We start from the raw sequence: 21,293 nt of genomic DNA, 5'->3' as shown, positions 1-21,293 counted from the left end.
TGAGATTTATGGATAAATTTTCCTAATTTTTTGGGAAATTACAAATACACCCCCTGATATTTGATTAAAATACAAATTACCTCATGTGGTTCTGAAAATTACATTTCACTCCCTGTACGGGGAGCAAATATTCAGGCAAGCCCGCACTCCTTTCTTCCAAGCTCCGTTTCTGTCCGATCACCTATGTACACAACAACAATGAGCTACCCGGCGGTGTGTGGCCGGAAAACCACTCCGACGATCAAGTCAGACACACACACAGGGATAGAGAGGGGGAGAGAGGACTGAGTTGAGTGTAAGTATTTTTCTCACCAAAATGTTCGTCTGTCCAGCATGGGGGGCCCAGACTTGCTTATATACCTTCTTTGCCCCAAATCTACTCCTAGTGATCTCTCGACACGTGGTTCTGTTATCCCATCTGTCAGCACAGATCTTGTTGAACATCACCTAACCCGACTGCCAACCCACTCTACTGGGAGCTCGACAGCCGGGCTGAATCTTCTCGGCTATTTAAAGGCCATGCTGCGTTTCATACCCAATTGCTCCAAGAACCAAGATCCTTTCCAGCCATGTTCGGCAGCATCCCGGCGAAGCCGACCTTGAGATTGGTCATACCGGTCAACCCAAGGCCTTCTAGCCGGGATTCTGGCACAAGCTTCTCGGCCGAGCTAACGGTGCGTGCCTTTGACCGAGCAACGCAAGTTGTACGGTTATCACCTGCGCAGATCCAGGTAGCTCAGTCCATCTCTGAGCAGCCCCAACTCCGGGCAAATCCAAAGTTATCGCGGCCCAACGCACCATTGGGCCTCCAATTTGCTCGATCTCTAACTCGGCCCATATCCGGCTCATAATTCTCCCTCTCAATTGCCCCTTAATTCCGTCCATGCAAGCGTGACTAGGATTACCAATTCTGACCGGGGTAACACTTCCTCGGTCCTCGGTTTGCAACAAGGTGACCAGGCTACTTGACATGCCTGTCTTCAAAACTTGCCCGGTCGATGCTTCGATTCACCATCCTATCTTTTTAGTATTGACGCCGCCGTCAATAGGGACGACGCGTGTCGTGGGTTGATTGGCCTCGAGTAGCCAAACATCACGCCCGTTCAGATTCAAATTTTTGGCGGTCTTCTTCATCTCTATAAACATGTTGAACCCTCTTTCATTCCAACCTTACTGACTCTCTCTCCTCCTTGTCGATCTAGAGCTTCTGCCTTCGCTTGTTTGCCATTGCTAAGTTCATCTTCGAAGAAGAAGACTTTGCCCTCTCCTGGTAAGTTCTTCGAGCCTCGTTTTTGTTATTTCAGTAGGTATTTTCACATATCAGGGCACTGAATCCGTAGGTTTTAGGGCCTCCCCCACCCAAAACCTTCAATGCCCCTTAGTTTCTTCGCTATTCTTCAATTTCCCTGATGAACAATGAAGATCTGGGGCGGACCGGGCTCCAGATCTTCATCCGATCCCAAAAAATCATTCAGACCGAGCAAATCTTTTGTTTGTCCCAACCTTAGTAGAAACCGGGGTAGCAAAAAGGACTTGCCCGTTCGATCGGGCTAATCACTGGTTTGCTCGAGCGACCGAGCTCCTTGGCTAGCCTTTATGACCGAGGTGGTTTGGCACAATTTATGACCGAGCTTAAGTCTAGCTCGTTTTGCGTGATTGTGCTCCCACTTACAATTACCCTCCGTTTTCCTGCAGAGTCCAAAGGGACCAAAGACCAATTCTGAGGCTCTCAAGGACTGAGCAGCCATTAATTCCCAGCCTGTGCCAAACCTCCTCAGTCGAGCTAAATTAGTCAACCACACATGGGGAAATTCCGCTTCCTTGTGGACACACCTGCTGCCTTGGCCGCCTTCAGGGAAGAATACGGTATCCCAGCAGATGTCCATTTGGAACTCGCCGAGATGGAAACAACCTCTTGGGGCATGCTTGACCAATGCCCCTTCACCGTGCTGTCAGTAATTGAAGGAGGCCTCCGCTTCCCGGTCAACCCTTTGATGACCGAATTTCTGCACCGCACCGGGCTAGCACCCACCCAAGTTTCGACCAATACTTACCGGATAATCAATGGCGTGCACGAGCTAAACAACCGGCTAGGAACAAACTTAGGTTTAGCCGAGATACTACGACAATACACCCTTGAGCACACCGGCGACGGCCTGCCCTATTATTTAAAAATAAGACCGAGCAAAGAGAAAATAGTTACCGGCACCCCGGATAAGGACTTACATGATGACGACTTCTTCTGGGTGTCCGGCAATTATGAAACAGCCGACGTACTGGGCTGGTTCATCAACAAGAACTTCGGTTCCACATGTAAGCCGCACTAATTTGCTCGGTTAAATTCCTGCTTTCAACATTCTGTACTTCACCATTTTTTCTATTTCTTTTGCAGCAATTCAAGCCTTGCAATCTAACTACCAATATCCCAACGTTGAAGCCATCCGAACCGTGCTCCGTTACAGCCATCGGGATTGTAACGAGTTGCTCGGCTATACTCCAACCTACAGATACTCAGCTCCACGCCGGAGCAAAGTTACAGACTTTCTCTGTGCTTTAACACCTCCTCCGGACCCAACTCTACCGGACGTGCTACTAATCCGGCTGACTGAAGAACAAGAGATGGCAAAACGAAGCCGCATCAAGAACCTCCTAACAGCCACTTCAGCCGAGATACCGAGCATCACCACACACTCTCAAGCTGCTAGACAATCCAGCGGCCCCGTGGTTGCCTTGGCATCTCCAGGTGTCGGGCAACCCAGACAAGAAACTCGCCGGGCTGGCAAAAGGCCTCGCGCAGACCCATCCGCCGAGCTGGTTGCCGAGCTAACCACTGAGCAACCCACCGTCACTGTCGACCCAACACCACCGTGGTGACCGCAGTTGAAGCACCAGGGAAAGGACATTTTGACTACGGCTTCCATCAAGGGCGACAAAGAGCACCTGCTTGCCTTTGACCTTTCCAAAGCCCTTCTCCTACCGAGCGATGTGGTCGGCAACGACCACGTTCCTGACACCCGGTTGGTGAAATCTTCTGTTAAGTCTATGGCCAGGGTAAGTCTCAATCTTTCACTAAATTTTTTTACCAAGTGTTTGTACGGTTTCTTCTCTGATCAGAATTTCTTCTTGCAGGCCATCCAGAAGCAACACTTGGTCATGGAGCGAATCCATCGACTGCGGCAGAAGGCGAATGACACTGCCGGCCAAGTCCAGAGTCTGCAAACCGAGCTCGGCCGAGCAAAGTCCTCACGTCAAATTGCCAATGCTGATAACAACAGGTTGCTCGGCCAGCTTGAGGAGGCCGAGAAGAAGAGAGATGAGCTCCAGGCCGAGCTGGACGCACTCAAGGCGTCAAGGTAGAAAGAGTGCGAAGCTGCCAACAACGCCGGCTTCAAGGAAGCCGAGGACAGCTACAAGAAGCAGGTCTTCGCAACTCAAGATATTTACTTCAAAGCGGGTTGGAAGTCAGCCTACGAACATCTCGGTCAAGGTCCTGACACCGATGTGTTTGCCGCTCTTCCGGCTGCCGTCTTACCGGTCTACCTCGTGCCCTACGCCAACGACGTCTTCAGCGCGTTGCAAGCTGAGGCCGAGGAAGAGCTTGCCAAAGAAACCGAGGTCAATGCCGAGGAGGGAAGCGGCCAGGAGCAGCCCAGAGAAACTGAGACCGGTGTCCAAGAGCGAACAACGGTCGACTTGGAAGCGGCTGATGACGAATTCTCTAATCTTTCCCCCCTTGTGTAGTTTTCTTTCATTTTTTGCTTTGCACATGTAACCGGGCTCTTTGCCCCTCCTTTTGTACTTTTCTGTTTAATTAATGAAAAAGATCTAGTTTTACCAAGTGTTTGCACGGTCCTAGAGTTGAGTAACTTCAACCGGACAGAATATGTTGGCAAGACAAATTTCATTAATTAACTCATATAATCGGAATAAATCATCTCGGTAGTACACCCAGAGTCGAGCAAAACTTCAAGTCTTTCAACCGGAGTGAACATCTCGGTTGAGAATACCTAAGTTGAACAGAACATCAACTGCTGCAACCGAAATAAACATCTCGGTTGAGAGTCCCTGAGTTGAACAAAAACATCAACTCTTTCAACCGGAGTGAACATCTCGGTTGAGAATACCTAAGTTGAACAAAACATCAACTCCTGCAACCGGAATAAACATCTCGGTTGAGAGTCCCTAAGTTGAACAAAACATCAACTCTTTCAACCGGAGTGAACATCTCGGTTGAGAATACGCAAAACTCAAAGCAACAAAAAAAATGCCAAGGCAAAGATGAGTCACTTCTATATATTGACAAAAATGAATATTACATGAAATGTAAGGCAAAAAATTTCTTTGCACAAAAAAAAAAAAGAGGACAAAAGCTAGAAATAATACAACTTGAGGTTGGCTGCATTCCATGGCCGGGGTATTCCTCTACCATCCAAGTCTTTCAAGTGATATGCCCCCTTGCCCGCCAGACCGGTTATCTTGTAGGGTCCTTCCCAATTTGCCCCTAGTTTGCCTTCGCGTGGCACCAGGGTATTGCCCATGACCTTCCGCAAGACCCAATCACCCACTTTGAACGGTCTGGGGTGCACGGATTTGTTGTATTTCCTTGAAAACTCTTGTTAGTAGGCGGCCACATGGATAAGAGCCTTTTCTCGGTGTTCTTCCACTAGGTCCAATTCTAAGGCCACGGCTTCAGCGTTCAGCTCGGGCTCAAAACTTTCACTTCTGAGAGTGGGCATACCAACTTCCAAAGGGATGACCGCCTCCATGCCATATGCCAAAGCAAAAGGAGTTTCCCCGGTAGATCGTCGCGGGGTTGTTCGGTATGCCCAAAGGACACTGGGGAGTTCTTTAGCCCACTTTCCTTTGGCTTTCTCAAGCCTCTTCTTCAGTACATCAAGAATGGTCTTGTTCGAAGCCTCGGCTTGACCGTTGGACTACGAGTAAGCCGGTGTAGAGTTGTAGAATTCGATCTTCAAATCCTCACAAAACCCTCTGAATAGGCGACTGTCAAACTGGGTGCCGTTATCAGAGATTAGAATTTTGGGGATGTCAAACCGCGTGACCACGTTCTGCCAGACAAACTGCTTCACGTTTTTCTCCTTGATTGTTGCCAAAGGCTCCGCTTCAACCCATTTGGTGAAGTAGTCTGTGGCCGCGATGAAGAACTTCCGGTTGGCTGGTGCTGTTGGGGGCGGCCCTACTATTAGCCCCCACATCGCAAAGGGCCAAGGGCTAGTGAGGGGAAGGAGTGCCCTGGCTGGCTGGTGGATCTGGTGGGCAAATTTCTGGCATTTTTCACACTTGCGAACATATTTCTGGGCGTCGGCTTGCATGCACGGCCACCAGTAGCCTTGCGAAATAGCTCGGTAGGCCAAGGACCTGCCCCCTATATGACTGCCACAGATGCCTTCGTGTATCTCGCAAAGGAAGGCTTCCACGCTGCTAGGGTGCACACACTTCAGGTAGGGGCCGGTGAAAGACTTCTTGTATAAAGCGCCTGATGGAGAGAGCCAAAATCACTCAGACTTCACCCGCACTTTATGCGCTTCCTTCTTGTCGGCTGGAAGGGTCCGTTCTTTGAGAAAGATGATTATGGGGTCCATCCAAGAAGGACCTAGCTCGGCACAGAGTACTTCTGTCTGCCCGGCTTCCTCAATGCTGGGCCTCGGAAGGAATTCAATCAAAAGAGGGTTGGGAGATGTGCTGTCGACCATAGAAGCAAGGCCGGCCAACTCATCTGCTCGGCCGTTTTCTTGTCGGCCAATCTGTTGGACCTTGATCGCCTGAAATCGCTTGATGTGGTCTCTGACCAGAGCTTGGTACTTCATCATTCTGTCATCCTTTGCCTCGTAAACCCCAGAAACTTGGTTAACCACAAGCTGAGAATTACTGTAAACCATTAGTTTAGATGCTTGCATCTGAAGCGCACTCTTGAGACCGGCTAATAGCGCCTCGTACTCGGCCTCATTGTTGGATGCTGGGAAGCCAAGGGTGATAGAATGTTCAACAGTAGTCCGTTCGGCAAAATCAGGACTATACCCAGCCCGGCACCGTGACGGTTCGAGGCTCCATCAACAAAAAGTTTCCACATTTCGCCGACAAAGAGCTTCCAACACTCTGAGGGGTCCTGAGAAGCTTGAAGGTTGATGGGATCACGGTTGCTCGGCTATTCGGCTTCCGGTCCTTGGCTGAGCGGTTCCACTTCAGCCCCCCTTGGTGATTCGGCGCCGGACTCAGCAAGTTGATCCACAATGCTTAAGTCCGTAGGCGAATCGCCAAGTTGTGGTATTATGCCGGCCGCAGGCTCTGGGCTGAGCAGTTCCATTTCTTTCCTCCTCGGTGATATGGTGTCGGACAAAGCAGGTTGGTCAATGATAGCCAACTCCGCCATTGCATCACCGGGTTGTAGTACCGTATTAACTGAAGGGGCTTCGGCGGGCGTGCAAGCTCCGCATTGCCCATGCCGCCAAGCTGTGGTATTTCGGTCGAGCTTGCATTCACCTCTTCATCTTCTACAGCAATATCGACCGGGCACACCGGATGAGTTCCAGGTGAGAATTCAGCAACGAAGTCGGCCAGAGTCTGGGCTTTTATGGCTGTGCGCGGCTAGAACTTCACATCAAACTGTCCCAATTCGACCGCCCACTTAAGAATCCGACCGGAGAAGTCTGCCCGTTCGAACAAAGCTTTAAAAGGGAACTCGGTCAACACGATGATGGTATGGGCATGGAAATAGTGTGCCAACTTCCTTGAAGCCATCATCAAAGCTAACGCAAGTTTTTCTAGCGGCAAGTACCTCGACTTTGCCGGTAGTAAGGTTTTGCTGACGTAGAAGATGGGTAGATGTTTGATTTCTTCTGACTGGACAAGCACTGCACTGACTGCATGTTGTGATACGGCCAAATAAAGGTAAAGTTCTTCTCCGGGCTCCGGTGTGACCAACAACGGCGCTGAATATAAATACTCCTTGAGCTCGACCAAAGCCCGGTCACACTCTTCATCCCCAGGAGAACTTTGATTTCAAGGCTTGAAAAAAAAGGCAGCAGCGATCTGATGACCGACTTATAAATCGGTTAAGCGCGGGTGCCATTCCGGCCAGATGCTGCACATCCTTAGCCGAGCTAGGCTGTTTTAACTCTTGCACGGCTCGGATTTGTGTAGGGTCTGCTTCGATACCTCGGTTCGTGACTAGAAAACCCAAAAAATTTTCGAATCCCACGCCGATGGCACACTTAGACGCATTCAGGCGTAACTTATGCTTTTTGAAAATGGCGAACATTTCGGCCAAATCGGACAAATGGTCTACTTGATGCCGGCTCTTAACCACCATATCGTCAATATAGGCCTCCATTGTCCGACCCAGCAGAGGAGCGAACATTTGGTCACCATCCTTTGAAAAGTTACCCTGGTGTTCTTCAAACCAAAAGGCATGACTCGGTAGTAGAATTGTCCCCTTAGTGTGGTAAACGAGGTGATCTCTCGGTCGGGCCCATGCATGGCAATTTGATGGTAACCGCGGTAGGCGTCTAAGAAACTGAGCCTGTTATGTTCAGCCGTTAAGTCTACAAGCTGGACTATTCTAGGCAGAGGGAAGTTGTCTTTCGGACAAGCCCGGTTGACGGTCTTGTAGTCAACGCAAACTCGCCATTTCCCATTCTTCTTGGGCACCACGACCGTGATTGAAATCCACCGAGGGTAGTGCACTTCCTGAATTGCTCGCGCCTCAAGCAAGTTCTTCACTTCCTCCGCAACTACCTCGGCGTGATGCAGTGCCGATCTCCTTGTGCGCTGAATGACCAGCTTTGCTCCAAGGAAGACATTGAGATGATGGCATATAAAACTTGGATCGAGACCGGGCATGTCGTAAGGTGACCATGCGAAGACTTCGACATTGGCCATCAAAAATTCAACCATGTCGGTCCTTTCTTCGGCTGTATTGAGCCGAGCAAGAAGAACCTGTCCAGATGCTCTGTATCGATGCGCACTTCCACCAATTCCTCGACAGCTTTGTCCTCAGTCTTGGTGCCCACATCATCAAAGACTCCCTGGTCTCCCAGTCCCTCAATCATTTGAACGAAGCCTTTGGCAGCTCGGCTCCCGTTGACCGCCACGAAGCATTGCTTCGACATGACTTGATCGCCCTAAATCTCCTTGATTGCCCCCATATCCGAGGGGAATCTCATCACCTGATGATAGGTCGACGCTACGGCTTGCATAGCGTGAAGCCATCCCCTTCCAAGGATCAAATTATAAGTGGATGGCACTTGCAACACCCAGAACTCCACTTGTTTGACAACGGATCCCGCTTTGACCTGCAGGATAATCTTTCCCAAAGGCCACTCCGGTTGTGAGTTGAAACCAACCAGTGGCGAAGTCGCTGGGGTCAAATCTGTATCTCGGAGCTTGAGCTGTTTGAAAGCGTCGTAGTACATGATCTCGACCGAGCTTCCTGATCGATCAAGATCCGTTTGACATCAAATTCTTTGACGCGGAGTGTTACCACTAGGGCATCGTTGTGCGGCGTCTGGATGCGCTCTAGGTCTCTTGAGGAGAAACTGATCACGTCTTTCTCCTCGGTCTTCCCCCTTTTGATTGCAGGTTGAACCGACAAAACTTCCCTCATGTGTTCTGCCTTCTTGATCATTCCTCGGAGTTCGCATACATGCGCCGATTCCACTATGCCATGGATGACATTAATAACTCCTTGGGGAGGCGCATCTCGGTCATCCGGTCCCCGCGGATCAACCGGAGCCTGATTGGCCTTCACGTCGCCATCAATGTAAAGGTCCAAGTGTCCGGCTGCGACTAGCTCTTCCAAGTGTTGCCTCAAAGGCAAACAATCCTCTGTCCGATGGCCTCGCTCCCGGTGAAATGTGCAATGGTACCGCGGATCGAAGCCCTTCTGTCCGTCGCCTAACTTAGCAGGAAACCAGACATACTCCTCGTCACGGATTTCACTAAGTATGCGATAGATTGGAATCTTAAAGACCGTGGTGATGCTTGTCCTTGCTTTCAACCTTCTGTTAGCATCAGCTACGTCATCCCGGGGGTAGTCATCCCGGTCATTCTGACGTCCTCTACCGCAGTTTTTGCGATTAGTGCCACGGTCCGATTCTTCAGCGTGGTCGCTGGATTAGCCGGACTCCTGCCCGACCGCATGCACTTTGCCAGCTGACCACTTGTCTGTTGCTACCAGAGTTGCCTTCACGGTAGATGCTGACGCATCATCCTCTACTCGGATGTGCTCATTGATGCGCTGCATTAGCTAGCCCATGGATATTGGCTGGTGCATGGTAAGCGAGTCCCGTAGTCTGTGTCCGACCAGGAGACCTCGCTTGTATTGTGTGATTACAAGGTTGGTCGGGCAATCCAAAATCTCGTTGAAGGTCTCCCAATATCTGGAGTTGTATGCCTTCAATGTGTCACTCGGTTCCATCTTGACACTCAGGAGGTGATCAACTTCCTTTGGTGTTTTGGTGTTGGTTTTGAAGCGCGTCACAAAGGCTTCGGCTAACTGCTGCCACCTTTCAATGCTCCCCTCCGGTAGCCTCTTGAACCATTTCAAACCCAGCTCGCCCAAACTTGACGGGAAGATCAAGCACATAAGAGCGTCATTCCGCCTATGTCCGGCCATGACCTATCGGAAATGACTTACATGCATATACGGGTCGATTTTTCCGTCATAGAGCATGAACTTTGGCTGGTGGAAGCCCGCCGGAAGCGGTGCGGTCTCAATACCCACGGAGAATGGAGTGGTACTCAGCCTTGCCAAGTCTGTATCTACAAGGAGAGACGCGGCTGGGCAGGGTAGAGGCATTCTGACCTCCTCGCTGGCGTGAACCCCATAGAATAGTCGCTGGAACGCCGACACCCTTTGAGCTTTCCACCGGCGAGCCCGTTCCTTCAAAACTGCCTGCAAATCCTCTGAATGAGCTGAATAAGAATACCTCGACGTCATCGCCAGACGTGAGGGTCAGTAGGTACTATCTTGCGCGTTGGATTTCTCTTCATACGCGTCGGAATCTCCAACCTTGTAACTTCTCGTGATTGAGATGGACGGTGTACGCCCCTGGCTCTGACTGCTCGAACGGCGTGGTTGGGTGCGCTCACTGTGGTCGCCCACTCCAGCTACACCCTTCCCTTTAACATGACGCTTCAGCTCCTCTATCTCCGCCACCATTCGCCGGATGATGGCGTCCGGGTCCCTTAACTTGTGTTCTAGACGTCTGGCATGTGATTCTCTCCACCGCCGATGACCGTCTGGGTTCCGTGAATGACCATAACTTCTTCCGCGTTTATCGGGCGCATCTCTTGAATGTCCTCCTGGAGAGGTCTCCAGGTCCGCCATCGGAGGAACGATGGTGGGATGCCCTTTCTCCGTCTGCCCGACTCCGGGGTAACTCCGTCGACGGCGGACAATGGAATCTCTTCGTTGTTTGCCATGGACGGTGATCAAACGAGCTTGGAAGACAAGGTTTTGTCTGCAAGGTTCCCACAGACAGCGCCAATTGTACGGGGAGCAAATATTCAGGCAAGCCCGCACTCCTTTCTTCCAAGCTCCGTTTCCGTCCGATCACCTGCGTGCACAATATCAATGAGCTACCCGGCGGTGTGTGGCCGGAAAACCCCTCCGACGATCAAGTCAGACACACACACAGGGATAGAGAGGGGGAGAGAAGACTGAGTTGAGTGTAAGTATTTTTCTCACCAAAATGTTCGTCTGTCCAGCATGGGGGGCGCAGACTTGCTTATATACCTTCTGTGCCCCAAATCTACTCCCAGTGATCTCTCGACACGTGGTTCTGCTATCCCATCTGTCAGCACAGATCTTGCTGAACATCACCTAACCTGACTGCCAGCCCACTCTACTGGGAGCTCGGCAGCCGAGCTGAATCTTCTCGGCTGTTTAAAGGCCATGCTGCGTTTTATGCCCAATTGCTCCAAGAACCGAGATCCTTTCCAGCCATGTTCGGCAGCATCCCGACGAAGCCGACCTTGAGATTGGTCGTACCGGTCAACCCAAGGCCTTCCAGCAGGGATTCTGGCACAAGCTTCTCGGCCGGGCTAACGGTGCGTGCCTTTGACCGAGCAACGCAAGTTGTACGGTTATCACCTGCGCAGATTCAGGTAGCTCGGTCCATCTCTGAGCAGCCCCAACTCCGGGCAAATCCAAAGTTATCGCGGCCCAACGCACCATTGGGCCTCCAATTTGCTCGGCCTCTAACTCGGCCCATATCCGGCTCATAATTCTCCCTCTCACTCCCTAAGATTTCTAATTTCATAACAAATCTCTATTTTTATTAATAAATCATCAAGTCAATTAATAGTTTTTAATGATATTATAAATATGTTTTAATTAATAATTTAGGTAATTTTGTTATTATATAGGAGAACAATTATGAATTTCTTTTTTTTAGTTAATTCTGCTAAATAAATTTTTTTAACAAGGGGATATTTATAATTTTTCAAACTATAAAAAATAATCTGTACTTTAAATAAATCTCAAAAGATGCATTTGTAATTTATCATAATTTGTTTGAAATGATAAGTTGACTTTCCTTTGGAAGCCCTGTATAATTGTATATTTTGGCTTTCTCTTTGTTGCATTCTTTTTGCAAGTATAAAATGTAATCACAACTAACGCTCCATATATTTTAAGAAAAAGAAAATTTGGTCTAACATTCTTTTTTAACTTTGAATAATGAGAGAGGTCTATAATAATTTTTTTTCTTTTTTTTTTTTGTCTAAGGTCCCTCACCCACACCCATATATAGCACCCACTCTCTCATTCCCTCTCATCTCTCTTTTCACACCAAACAACCCTTCGGTGTTAAGCAATTCGTGTTCTCCTCTAAAATAAATAAACCCTATTACCCCTGTTTTGTTGTTGTTGTTGTTGTTTAAGTAGTAAGGTAAGGCAGAGCGGAAAAGCATGGTAAGAAGACGAAGCCACGGCTCTCCCCAACGAAGAAACTACGGCTCTTGTTCTTTCCCTCTTAGCCACCCTTGAAAACGCCACCAGAACCGATGCCTTGTCCAAAAGATGGCAAAACCTTTGGGCTACCATTCCATAACTCCTTTTCACTTGTGAACTTGTCACATTTGTTGATAAAACCCTACTTCTCTACAACTCTTCTAAGCTTAAAAAATTCGGACTTGATTTCAAGAACGATTCATGTTTCGCTTCCAATGTCAACTAAGTAAAAAAACTATACCTTTACCACCACCATCACAATTACCAATAATACAACCATTGACTAAAACATTTGGAGAGAAAAAAATAGTGAAAAATATTTTTTGTTGAGAAATACTTTTTTTCAAAAAAAAGGAGTGTAAAAGAAATTCTTATTGAAGCTACTTAATTTTACCAACAATTCCTCACATTTGATAGGGATAGGACATGTGTGTGTTTCGTGTGAGACTGTCAATAGTTTGGTGTGTTATTAACATTTTTTTGTCCAATTGATGGGCTAGATATCACGCTAGTCGTCCACCCTACCTACTTTGAAATGCATTAAACTATAGAATTTACCAAATTTAATCGAAAATAGTGCTACGAAATTCCACTATAACTAATTTTTTGCTAAGTTGGTCGGCACGTTTGAGAATCTTGGTCACCAAATTAAAATTGAATGTATTAAATAAACATTAATTAAATTTATTTGATAATTATAATTTGTAACATTCAAAAATTTAAGGGACTCATAAAATATAAGAATGAGTATCAAATGTGCACCGCTTGTTACACCCTCACTCCTGCCACCACCTCCAACACCATCTCCTCCACCATTGTATTGTAACAGATATAACCAGCATTTCACTGTTACAACCTCGTCATCACTTTCTCTTTACCATCACAACTCTCTAGCTCTACCATCGCCACATCCACCTCGACTACCACCACAACACAACAATTTAAAAAGAAAATTTGAAAATAGAAAATTTCATCTTATATGTATTAAATAATTTATTTTAGTTCAATACTTCAATTTTTTCAAACAATTTCTCAACTTCAAAAATTAAACATTCAATTTTCAATGCTTAATTTTTAACTTTCAATTTTCAATTTTCAATTTTCAATTTTCAATTTTCAATTTTATCAAAAACTACCTTAGTGCCCAATTGAAATGGACAATAAAATTTGATGGGAAATAATTAAATTTCATGGAAATTTAACCCAAAAAAAATAAAATAAAATAGCAAAAGTGAGGAAACCAAAAAACAAAAAGAAAAATAATTTGAATAAGGTTCTCCTCCCGATTGTGATATTTTTCATTAACTTAATATGCAAACTCTAAAGAAAAGAAATTCAGAAAATAGGTGAAATTTGAGAACCTCAAACCATGTAGTTAACATATTTAAAAATTTGTTTTTTTCAAAAACAAAAGCAATGAAATGTTTGAAAACATATGGTTTTCATCTCTTTTTTTTTTTTTTTTGTGTGAGAAAATAAAATTTTGATTTCTTCTAAATAGTCCGCTGTTTTAGAAACACTACAAGGAGAAACACTACAAGGAAAAACACTTTTAGCGACAACATTTTTTATGTTGGTCGCAGATATACTTTCTACGACCAACATTTTCCTTGGTCGTAGATGAGTTATGTTTTCGATACCAACACTTTTTTGGTGGTTGATAGGTAACTTTTTGTGACTAGATATGAAATGTGGTCGCGCAAGGTAATGGTAGTAGAGTGGGAAAAAAAAATGGCGGGATCATTGGTGACCAGTAAATTATAGTCACAAAAAAGAAATGGGGCATATTTTGAAACAAAACTACGCAGTTTTTAATGTTTCCTAAATCATTTTTTTTAATTATCTAATTCCTAAATCAATTTGAGCTTCCTTTTTCATCGTTTCAACTCCTCACTCTCTACATTCCCAATCGGTAACAAATATCACTGTAGACATCTCATTTTTTATGGCCCTTACGATGTGGACATCCTCGTATGCACACTTGATGATGTGTCTAAATGCTTGTCCAAAGCTCGAAGTCCTTAGAAGAATGCCTTAGCTTTGAGCCTTTCAAACCCTGTATCTTTGTTGTTCTAGTTTTGGACCAAGCCTAACTTTTCCAGCCTGCAGCCTCTGGCCATCACTTTTGGGCTGCCGGCCACTGATGTGGCTTGCCGGCCACCAGTGATGGCCGGTGGGCCACCAGTGTATTTTGCAGATATTTTATGCTAGCTATGCTAGCTGTTTGCACAGATGCATGCATCTATCCCCACATGTAGGGCTGAATCTCCTTAAGGGAATTTCATGTTTTCTATATATAGGAGCCCCCTCTCTCAAGTTTTAAGGTTAGAAAATTTTGAGGTAAAAAATTTTCCTCTCTCTCTACCAAATCTCTACACTTTTGCTTACAAATCTTTAACCTTTGCCTATACACCCTTAACCAAATCCTCTCATCTTTGAGCTGAGGTACTTTTGAGCTTGGTTTGAGCTCTAGAGGGTGTATTTACTTGGTTTTGTTGCTTGGAATTGCTTATTCTCTTCAAGAGGTATAAGGATTTACCTATTTATTTGCTTTCTCTACTAGTTTTCTTACTGTTTTTCAATTGTTTGGGTTGTCAAAACTCGGCGTTTTTTGGGCTGAAGCTTGGGTTTAAGGCCATTAAAGGTTGAGGGGTTAATAGCCCTTCTTTGTACCTTGTTTTGGAGGTGCCTTTGCCCTTGTATTTCCCATCATTTTATTATCTTTTTTCAAGCTTTTAAACACTGATTTTCCGAGCTTTTTCAGTGGCCAAAATCATGTTTTGAAGTCCAAATTTGGAGGGGTTAGCCTCCCTTCCTTGTGTCTTGCTTACTAGCCTAGTTAGTGTCATGTTTTCGCATATTCCTTTAGCTTGTTTTAGCTGAATTCTAGCATGTTTTAGGACATATTTTAGACTGTTTTACCACTATTTTGGGCTGTTGGTTGCATTTGAGCTTTATTTTGCATGCTTATAGTGTAATAGTCCTCATAAGTTTGGTGTTCTAGGTCTTAGACACCATCTTATTTGAGTTGATAGCATTTATTTATGTTTTTCTCACTCATTTTCAGCACTTAATAATCTCTGCAATCTCCCTCCATTCTTGAGTTTTATTTTTCTTTGAAAGTGGCTTCAAGTCACTTGTCCAAGTATGAAATTGAAGCTTCATACTTAATGGTTTAATCCCTTATGGGGTTCATTACCAACGGTATGATGCTTCTTTCATATCCAAAGCAACTTGTGTTTTGAGCCATTTTTCCATTAGACGACTTTAATTCACCATTGGACTTAATTGGATTAAAGAATGGTTGGTAAATTAAAATGAGTAACTAAAACTTGGGATTAAAAGTGAGGAAGATAATAATTTAGTTGTGTTCAATCAAACGTTAATTGAACACATAAAACTTGGACCATTTCATACTCATTAGTGATGAAATGATTCAAGTCCCAAGGTCATCACTTTCCTTGATCTTTCATGAAAAGGAAGAGGTTTGTGTCTTGTTTTGCATTTATTGAGCTTGCACACTTGGTTTCACAAGCCATCATGTAATGAAATTACATCTATTGATGGTTTGTGAACCAAACTTGCTACTACTTTGATTTGCTCATGAAAAGAATGGGTGAGTTGTGCAAACAAGCCCTGGAAATACCCTGTATATGATCTGCTTTTCCTCTGTTACAACAAGATGAATCTCTGTAGCAGTGGCCAGCAAGCCACTTTCCAAGGCTGACAGGTGGCCGACAGACCACCTTTGATGACCGACCGGCCATCACTGGTGGCCAGCTGTCTTTACCAGTAGCCGGCCAGCCACTGATGTAAAATTTAGCAATATGTTGGTAAGGTGGGGTAGAGTTGTTCTAGAATTGGGCAGCAATGTTGGTGTTCAATTGTGCAAACAGAGGCATTCAGAAGCAAAATAGCGACTTTTCGGGTGAAAACCGAGCATGAACATGAGCATTCTTCGCATCTTGAGCTTGTTTAGTTCAAATACTTAGCCTAGTTATTTGTTGTAATTAATTAGTTGTAGCTAATTAATTTTGATATGTGTTGTAACTAATTAGTTAGTTAATTAGTTATTCAATTCATTTGTAATTAATTAGTTAACTAAACTAGTTAGTTAATTCAAGTATTGTAATATTTAGTTAAGTAGTTTAGCTAGTTATTCATTTTGGTTTGTAATAGTTAGCTTAATTAGCTTAGCTTTAATTAGCCAGTTAGCTAGTTTATTCATTCGGACTCTCCTTCGTGAGAGCGCAATGTAATAATGTGTATGTCTTCCAACCCCACGTCTTTCTTCCTTTTATTTACTAGCTTATGATGGTTAGTTTAGAGACATCATATTTCAATTAGCATTCTTCATGTTTGCATCCATTTGTATTGCATGCATTGAGGCTCAATTCATCATTCTAACTGCATTGTTAGTTCAATACTTTTTTGAATACGTGCTTAGACCGCATGTTATCAAATTGTTTCATATGCCATGTTAAGTAGTTGAGTTTATTTAGATTACATATCGCATGTGTTGCATTAGTCATATTACATAAGTTAGGATCATGCATTTTCTAACTCATTTCTCTTTTTTGACTTAGAGTACTAGGTGAGCATTTACTCGTTTTAGCATAATTGCATGAGTGTGTTGATGTTGCCATGTTTCGCATGCTTACCATGAGGCTAAGTGCTTAAATGATAAACTACTTGTATGCCTGTGGATGAAGGCTTATTGCTTGGATTGAAATAATTTGAGTAATGTTCATATGTGATCACTTTTTCAAGTGGCATATATTTTGAAACAATTTTCAAAACAAACATGACTCGAAACGTTCTAATTCTTGCAAATTTAGTCTATACTTGTGTGTGTGCACATTACATAGTAATGCTAGTCTAATAACCAGAACAAGAGCATATAATGTTGATAAAAATCATATCATGATTAGTAGAGACCGATCTTTGATCAGGTGAACGGGGGTGTTCAAAAGTATTCATGACCTTCCCCTATCTTATCCAAGTTCCCGAACCGAAACAATCTTGGTGATGACGGACACGTGGCCTTTGGCACGAGTCATAAGTTTCCTAAATTTCCCAAATAAAATACTTAGGTGGCGACTCTGTATCAGGCAAAACAGTATATTTTTGACAATTTGATTCAAAATCGATTTTTCAAAAGATTTACCGAATTTGGACTCTGTGGTGTTTATCAATTTCACATTGCACTTGTGAGATTAGATTCAGAACCGCGGGAGTCCAAACTGTATGGCTTATTTCGAACTTTCGAAAGCGGGCGCGAAAAAGTCGGGCTACAGTCATGACCCAAACCCGCCCCTATAGGATTAGCGTCTTAACTGGCCAGTAATTCTTGGATTACTAAAGGCCTCTTAACAAAATGACATATAATAAGGGGTTGTGGAAGCAAATATAGAAATATACATTATCCATAGAGCTGTGTTAACATATATAAGACAGAAAACTTTAAAACAAACTTATATATATATATATATATATGACGTCATAAATACATTAGTCTTACGTCACCATATACACAGATGAAGCCAAATAGGGAACTTAGCCCAATGCATCGAAAAGAAAAACAAAACAAAAACATCTGTAGCAAGGTTATGAAACTAGATATCTCAAAAAGGAATCTCCTCGGGAGGCACAGTGGCTGACTGACCCAAAACACTCCAGGCAGCAACTTAGGCCTAGCCACCCGCTTACTTACCAACATACATAAAATAAATAGTGAGCGGGAGCCCAGTGAATAATAACAGAGTAAAAGGTTTAAATGAATAATGTCCATAGCAAATTCAGAAATCAGAGTTCGTATCAAGAATAGATTTATATTTATATTCTTGTTCAAACTACATACAGAAGTCAAAATTCATGCTTCATCATACATGGTACATCCATTAGTGTTATCATGCTTGTCAGTTCCATAAGGAGCCTCCGGTACCGGGAAACTTGTAATATACTTGACCTATGATATTATTACTCCCAGGTAAGGGCGATGAGACCACGATATTGTTACCCCTGGGCAAAGGCCTTGTACTTGTAGACCACGGTATTATTATCCCCAGGCAAGGCCCTTGTACTAAAGATGCCACGAATACTTGTCAAAAGTTTGACATTCATTCATTGATACAGAACATAGCATTCCAGAAAGCTGATCATTTCTTGTCATATCATATAGGAAAATACTTAAATGCGAACATAGCTTTACAAAGTTATTACTAATAGATGGTTCCACTTGCAGAACAAGCAAATCAGATAACTTGTGGCGCATGACCTACACACACATAACAGAAGCATATAATGAGACATACACTCGGTTGGCACATAAATTCTTTCGTTTCGATCTTAGTGTGTTTCTAGGTCTTAACCTCATATTGAGTCTTAATCTTGGCCTAGGATGCAATGTGAATGCTAAAATGCACTTGAACATATTTAACAAAACTTGCTGAAAACAGGGGTCTTGCTCGAGTGCAACTTTCTTCACTCGAGCGGTCTGTAAACTTTGCAAAAGTACTAGTTGCTTGATTCTTTCGCTCGATGCTCGCTCGAGCGTGAGACTAATGTCCTCGCTCAAGCGCAACTCTTGTTGCTCGAGCGGTCTACAAAACACGTAAACTTCTGGGAGCATGCATTTTACGCTCGAGCCAACCTTTGGTCGCTCGAGCGGAGGTGCAAAACATAGAGTGGTCGCTCGAGCGCAGGATTCGTCGCTCGAGCAAAGAGGCAGAATTTGAAATTTCCAGATTACTGTGCCAAGTGCAAAACTCAATTTCAAAGCTGTAAAACACAATTTTTTGGGCCAAAAACTTGAGGAAATACTTGTAAATCGATAAAACATGGTGAATTCTAAATCATTTCACAAAATCAAGCCCCAAAAGCTTGCCAACTGTTCAAAACTAAACTCAAATCTTTGAAAACATAACATGCATGTGATGATTGCCTTTAAGGCTTCCAAAACATGATCATTTGGTATAACATGATATAAAACAAGATGAATTCTAAAAAAAAAAGTAGAATGATCACATGCAATGACCAATTCTTTGAAATTTCAACTTAAACTATGATGAACATGAACATGCAAGCATGGTATGATCAATATTTCTTCATTGTAGTCCAATTCTAATATTAATCCACTAAATTCTCATGAATTCATGAATTTACCAACTAAAAAGCAAGACCTAAGGCTTGAATTCTCACCTTAACTTCTCATCCCTTAAGATTTAGAGGTAATCTTGAGCAATTCCTTAAGTCTCCAAGCAATGACCTTCTTTACCTCAAGTTTGATCTCAAGTTTCTTAGCCTCTCACTCTCTCTCACGTTTTGGGTCTCAAAGTGAAAATGACGTGATGAGTAAGAGAAATCAAGAGTCATATTGGCCTTATATAGGCTTAGTTAGTGGCTTAATTAATTTTTGATTAAGCTAATCAATTGTATATTCCTTATTCTAATTTAATTGCTCTGAACCGATTTTTTATTAAATCTACCATAAAATTCTAAAAATTCCAACGAACACAAAGACTAAGTCAATTTCATGATCGGATGCCGATAAGGCCTTCAATTTACAGAATAGAACAAAACCCGAGACAGATATTTCTACACAGAACAGATAGAAACTCATATAACACATAACATACGTAATGAATGCAAAATTTCACTTTAATTACTCTTTAAGCATTCCTAATCATGGATTACATGTTAATTAGAGGTCGGGGTTATTACAGTCTTCCCCCCTTAAAAAGTTTGATCCTCCAAACTCGAAGTACCTTCATTTTGGAAGAACGTTTGATCTAACAGAAATAAATCTAGATATCTCTTCATTATATCTTCTTCAGTTTCCCATGTAGCATACGTACCTCCATGATTCTGCTAATCGACTTTCACCAATGGAATTTTCTTGTTTCTCAATCTCTTGATTCTTCGGTTAACGATTTGAATTGACCGTTCTGCATACGTATAATCATCCGTCAAAAGTATATGCGTCGGCTTAAGAACATGGAATGGATCTCTCAAATAGCCTCGAAGTATTGAAACATGAAAGACATTATGCATATTTTCCATGACTGGAGGCAAGGCTACCCGATACGTCACTGGGTTAATTTTCTCTAGGATTTCATAAGGCCCAACATATCTCAGTGCCAACTTACCCTTCACTCCAAACCATGTCTGCCCTTTCATTGGAGTCACTTTGATAAACACATGATCTTCGACTTCATATTCTCTATCACGCCTTCGGACATCGGCATAACTCTTTTGACGGCTCTGTGCAATTTTCAGACGTTGATGAGTCAATTTCACTTTTTCGGTTGTTTCTTGCATAAGTTTCGGCCCTAACAAAGGTATTTCACCCACCTCAGCCCAACAAATCGGAGAGCGACATTTCCTACTGTACAAAGCTTTATACGGAGCCATATCGATACTCGAATAGTAGCTGTTGTTATACACAAACTCGGCCAACGGTAAGTAAGTCTCCCAATTTCCTTGGAAATCTAGGGCACACATTCGTAACATATCTTCTAAAGTCTGATTGGTTCATTCAGATTGACCGTCTGTCTGTAGATGGTAAGCACTACTTAGTCCCAGTTCAGTTCCTAAAGCCTGTTATAAACTTTTCCAAAACCTCAACATAAACTTCAAATCTCTGTCAGATACAATAAATACTAGCACACCATGCAATCTCATAATCTCATTTATATAAATATTAGCCAACTTGTTCGCATTATAAATAGTTTTAACAAGCAGAAAATGAGCAGACTTAGTCTATCGGTCAACAATGACCCAAATGGAATCCATATCTCGAGAAAAGCGAGACAAACTCACAATGAAGTCCATGATGATATGCTCCCATTTCCATTACGGTATTGGAAGCAGCTGAAGCAGTCCAGCAGGTCGTTGATGTTCAGCTTTAACTTGTTGGTAGTGCAAACATTTAGCCACAAAGTCAGCAATGCTCTTTTTCATTCCAGGCCACCAGAAATTCGGTTTCATGTCATGGTAAATCTTTGTATTTCCTGGATGCATGACAAATTTTGAATTGTGAGCTTCGGTTATAACACGTTTCCTTAAATCAGAACAATCTGGTACACAATTTAATCTGAAATTTTAACACATCATTTTTAATCACGAATCCGGGCCTCGATTTTGAGCCAATTTCATCAAAACTTTTCTTCAAGAATTCATTTTCATGTTATTTCTCTTTAATCTCTTCAATGATTGCAGGTTGAGTAGAAATGGCAGCTAAGATCCCAACTTGTTTACGTAGTACAATTTCAATCTCATTCTTTTCTAGATCATATATTAACTTCTTCTGACCGGTGAG

This window comes from Camellia sinensis, chromosome 11 (assembly GCF_055761805.1).
Source record: "Camellia sinensis isolate YWXY chromosome 11, ASM5576180v1, whole genome shotgun sequence".
Lineage (NCBI taxonomy): Eukaryota > Viridiplantae > Streptophyta > Magnoliopsida > Ericales > Theaceae > Camellia > Camellia sinensis.
This window is presented reverse-complemented; position numbering follows the sequence as displayed.